Genomic DNA, 5,565 nt, shown 5'->3' with positions numbered 1-5,565 from the left:
AGAGAACAACAGAAAGTAGCTTAGCAACAAGCTAGCTGGGGGAAACAGCAAGTAGCTTAGCAACAAGCTACCTGGATAACTCTGGAGATAAATAATATTGGTGATTTCCTTTTTAAATAAAAAAGGATTAGTATAGTCGTTATAGTTTTAAAAATGTGGATTCTCTGTATATTAACAGACCTAAGGCAAAAACTGTTATAAACTAACTTAAGGGAACATTTGTCCATTTAAAGTGTAAGTGGCTATTTCACGCAGTAAATGGGGAAAGAACTGGTAGCTGAGAAAACAATCCCACCTTCAGAACTTGAAATCACAAGTTGCAGCTTCACCTTGAATGCAACATAACTCACTATTGGCCAATTCCATTTAAAAGCTGGTCCAGAGCCGGCCAGCTGTGATTGTGAGCTTGTGGAGGCTAATCCACTTTATTCATTAGACACTGTTGATTTTGTGGTTGATTTCAATATAAAGGAGCCACAGAAGTACCATCCCTGTCTCTCAAGGGCGACACCGAAAGGATGCAAAGTAGATGATTACTTGAGGACTTAATGTTTTTTAGCTGGCAAGAATTATCTTAAAAATCCATGTCAGAAGATGTATCCCATGGTTGTATGAAAGATGTTACTGTGTTTCAGGGTCAAAATTATTATCCTGCATTAAGCCAAGGGGATAATTGCTGAAATAATTGAAATTGTGTCAAGAACTATTGAAGTGCAAAAGAAAGCTAAGCACAAACTGGAAAATTTTGCAGCAACGAACAACGTTGAGCAACGAACACATTACCTTTGGTTTGTCACACTCTGTGATCCGAATGAATACATGCTTTAAATGGTTTTGTGATTGTCTTCATTAAATCAGTTTATTTAAATTATCCTTGTAATGTGATTTCCAAAATGCTGTAATGAAGATTATAGTTTATAGTATACAGTGGAATCTCGGATTGCGAGCATTCCTCAAGACGAAATTTAAAAATAAATAAATTTTGACTTGATAAACAAGTGAATCTTGATATACTCAAGTATCGTTAAGTATTTGATCACAACTGAGCCAGTGGTTCTTCTCCCTCTCGTGCTGCGGAATTGTGGGTAATCGTCTCCCATGCTCGGCACATACACAAGCACGCTCCCAGAACCAATTATGCTCGCAATCCAAGGTTTAAATGTATATGCTTATCAATTTTTTAACACATTCCTGAATGCTGTTTAAAACAATGCAAAGGAAAAAACAGCCTTTTAACCTGATAAACATTTTCAACAGCCTACACAAAAACACTGCATGCTTAAAAGGACAGGGCACGACAAACAGGCAGCACATCACTGAAGACTTAAACATTAACTATCACAGATATAAAATTTGGACTGGTTTGAAAGATTTTATGTGTTTAAAAACACATTTTAAAGTATATACCTGTGATAAACTGTATACCTGTGATGTATGTTTTCCTTCTTAAACAGGAAACAGTATAGTCAGTGTTTTTAGATTTAACAAAGAAAAATGTCTGCATGTTGATTTTTGTTCCCCAGAGCTAATAAATGTATAAACAATGCAATGAATTAATACATGTAAATTAATACAGATGTGTACTCTAGCTTCGAGGTGCAGTTAATGAGGATTGATATAGGAGGTCCTGTATTATGTGCCCTGGTCTACAGGCCTCCCAAGTTCAACAAGGACTTTATTGAGCAATTTTCTGCATTTCTTGCTAATACTGTATCCCGTTGTGATAGGCTGCTGATTTTGGGAGATTTTAATATTCATCTGTGTTGTCCATCCAAACCTCTGGTGAGTTTTTATTCCTCATTGAATCTTTGAATCTGTCACAGTTTGTTTTTGCCCCTACTCATAACTTGGGCCACACTTTGGATCTGGTACTGTCTCTTGGTGTCCCTATAACAAATCTGAGTGTGATTGATGCTGCTTTTTCAGACCATCTGCCAATTGTGTTTGAATTTGATTATGATTCTCCCACTCCGACTTGCCCTAAGACTGTAAGTTATTCTCGGTTGATTCAGTCTTCCTCTGCCAGTTTATTCTCTGAGCACTATCTAGCAAATTGTGTAGATCCTGTGTTTTTTGATAAATTAAGCATAGATGAGATGGTGGAGGTTTTTACTAATTCCTGCTCCATTTCTATAGATTCTGTAGCTCCTCTTAAGCTTAAAAAAGTGAAGGATAAGGGCTGCACTCAGCCTTGGTTAAATGATCATACCCGTGTTCTTAGACAGGAATGTCGTAAGGCAGAGCGCAAATGGAAAAAGGACAAACTCCAGGTCTCATATGAGTGTCTGATGGTAAGCTTAACCAACTACCAGAAGTCAGTCAAAGAGGCCAGGTCTGAATTCTTTTCCAAGATTATCGTAGAAAACGCTAATCGGCCAAGAATGCTGTTTAAGACTATTGATCGGTTGCTAAATCCCCAACCTACCCAATTTCCTGATCCATCTGAGCAAACCTGTGAGGATTTTCAAAATTTCTTTGTAAACAAGGTACTGGATATCAAGGCTTCTATTAAGCCAACAACGTTTGATTTCCCATTATGCAGTTCACCAACAGATAGGTTAACTTCTTTTCACCCTGTTTCCTCTGAACAGCTCGTTGAGCTCATTGGTAAAGTTAAAACATCCAGCTGTGAGTCTGATGTCATTCCTACTCGTCTTTTTAAGGAAGTGTTTGTAGCACTTAGTCCAGCCGTAACAGCTATCATTAATAATTCCTTGGTAAATGGAGTTGTTCCAGTGAGTTTCAAACATGCTGTGGTTCATCCTCTGCTAAAGAAATCTAATCTGGATCCATCTGTCCTCAGTAATTTTAGACCTATTTCAAAATTGCCGTTTATCTCTAAAATTTTAGAGAGAGTGGTCCATAGTCAGCTGGATTCCTACATTAGTACCTGCAATATTCTGGATACTTTCCAGTCTGGTTTTAGACCTTTGCACAGCACAGAAAGTGCGCTGTTGAAAGTTACAAATGATCTCTTGCAAGTCCTTGATTCGGGCTCTCATGCGGTTCTTGTTTTACTAGATTTAAGTGCGGCATTTGATACAATCGATCATAGTATTCTGCTGCATCGTTTAGAAAACTTGGTTGGAATTCAGGGTACTGCTCTTCAGTGGTTGGCCTCATATCTCAAAGGGAGATTATTCTCGGTGTGCATTGGGAAGTTCACATCTTCGTCGGCTCCTCTGTCATGTGGTGTGCCCCAAGGGTCTATTTTAGGCCCCCTTCTCTTTTCTCTGTACATGCTTCCCCTCGGAGCCATTTTCAAAAAATATAATATCTCCTACCACTGTTATGCTGACGATACCCAGTTTTATCTTCCAGTAAAAACTGACAGCAGTGCCTGTTTGAATAGGCTGCATAGCTGCTTGGAGGAGATAAAATCTTGGATGGCGTCTAATTTTTTACAGCTGAATGAAAACAAATGCGAAACCCTGATTTTAAGTAATTCTAGAAATTCATCTGCTTTTAATTTAGGGTCTATCTCTGCCACTGTCCAACCCTATGTAAGGAATCTAGGTGTTGTAGTAGACTCGTTACTGAACTTTGAAAAACAAATCAGTACAGTGATAAAGGGCAGCTTCTTCTATCTGAGATCGATTGCGAAACTGAAACAGTCTTTGCCTCATAAGGACCTAGAAACAGTAATCCATGCTTTTATTACATCACGCTTGGACTATTGTAACTCCCTTTATTATGGCTTGCCTCAAACGTCCATCTCTCGCCTGCAAATTGTGCAAAATGCTGCAGCAAGGCTTCTAACGGGAACTAAGAAGAGGGATCACATTTCTCCGGTTTTAGCTTCGCTACATTGGCTGCCAGTACAGTACAGAATTGATTTTAAATTAGCTGTTTTTGTGTATAAGGCCTTATCTGGACTCGCACCGAAATATATTTCTGACCTTCTTATTCCTTATACACCTCAAAGAGCACTCAGGCCTAGTAGTCAGCTTTTCTTAACTGTCCCACGTTGTCGCTGCAAAACTAAGGGTGGCCGGGCTTTTTCAACGGCAGCCCCCAAACTTTGGAACAGTTTGCCTGAAAATGTGAGATTTGCTTCTTCGCTAGCTAGTTTTAAATCAATTCTTAAAACTTATCTTTTTTCATTAGCTTTCAATTAATGTTATTTTAAGGCCTTGATGTCAATTTGTTCTTATTTTATTTTATTCTGTTTTATTGGATTTGTGCTTCTTTTATGTTGTCAAATCTGTATTTTGCTGTACAGCACTTTGGAGCAACTCTGTTGCTTTTAAATGTGCTTTAGAAATAAATTTTGACTTGACTTGACTTGAATTTTAAGGTAAGATGATTTACTCTGGAATGCTCTTTTTCTGCTCTTGCTTGTTTCTGATGCTGTGTGCAGCCACACCCTCAATCTGTAAATATCAAAGTTGTGGTGGCATGTCACAAAAGACAATATTTAAAAGACTTATTTAAGCAAGGTTCGCTGAATTGTGCAAAGTTAGTAATAGTACCAACTACAGCAATTGCATAAAAAATATTTTCAAGGTGTCCTTGTCCAATGGAAATTAAGTTCTATCTACTTAAACCAAGAACAAGATGCACGTGTAAGGCATTACTTTATTTCATAATGTTTTATTTATGAACTTCGCTGAAAATAACACAGCTAACCACTTTACAAACACTTCACCCTCATTATATTTTTTTTGTGCACTTAAATAGGGTTCCACGTATGTGAATTGGGATACGCATGTGTGCCACATGTGTGAATTATTAATGAGACTATTTTGCTTCCTTAATTTTTGTCCCATTTGTACCTAAACTTGTAGGTGAAGCCACAAAGTCTAATAAAAAAACAAAACCTCCTCTTTAAATTGAAAATGAAACACAAATTGAGGAAAGATCTATTTTTTTATAATCATTAAAGCTGTCAGTCATTTAGAAAACTACCATATTAAACTAAATCCTTCGTTTTCATGTTTCCGCTGAGAGGATTTGTGGCTATGTATCATACCTTCAGTTCGCTTCTTTTTAAAAAATGTCAAAAGCTGTGCTTAGACTGCTCTCTTGGTCATTGCGAAAACGTGAACAGTGCGAAAAATGGCGCAAACTTCGTGAGCAGCGCGTTACAGTATTGAATTCTGATTGGCAAAGGGGTATGGTCGTTTTACAGAGGGAATTGTTTTTGCCATTTTTTTTCAACAGGGGAGATGCCATCTCCCATCCCCCACTCTCAAATCGAACCCTGTGTATCACAGATAACAACATAATTCTGTTTAGTTTATATTTATATTATACTGTATATCATTTATATCATAAATCTTCTTAGTCTTATTTTGATTTTGCACATACTTATTCCTTTATTCTTCTCCACAGTCTGGAGTTTGTTGCAATTGCCTTTCACTACTGTAGTACTCGTACAACCATGTATACGACAAATACAATTCTTTAATCTTTAAATTTGTGTACATGATCTTCAGGATGCAGTGAAGCAGACATGGATTGAACTTTTGAAGAACAAACCACTTTATACTAAATAGTACATGTTGTATAGCAACTTTATTGCCTACAATAGCAAAGTATCTTGACTGTCATTATTTAAAAGAA

The sequence above is a fragment of the Clarias gariepinus genome, chromosome 5, assembly GCF_024256425.1.
Source record: "Clarias gariepinus isolate MV-2021 ecotype Netherlands chromosome 5, CGAR_prim_01v2, whole genome shotgun sequence".
Classification (NCBI taxonomy): domain Eukaryota; kingdom Metazoa; phylum Chordata; class Actinopteri; order Siluriformes; family Clariidae; genus Clarias; species Clarias gariepinus.
Note: the sequence above shows the minus strand (reverse complement) of the source record.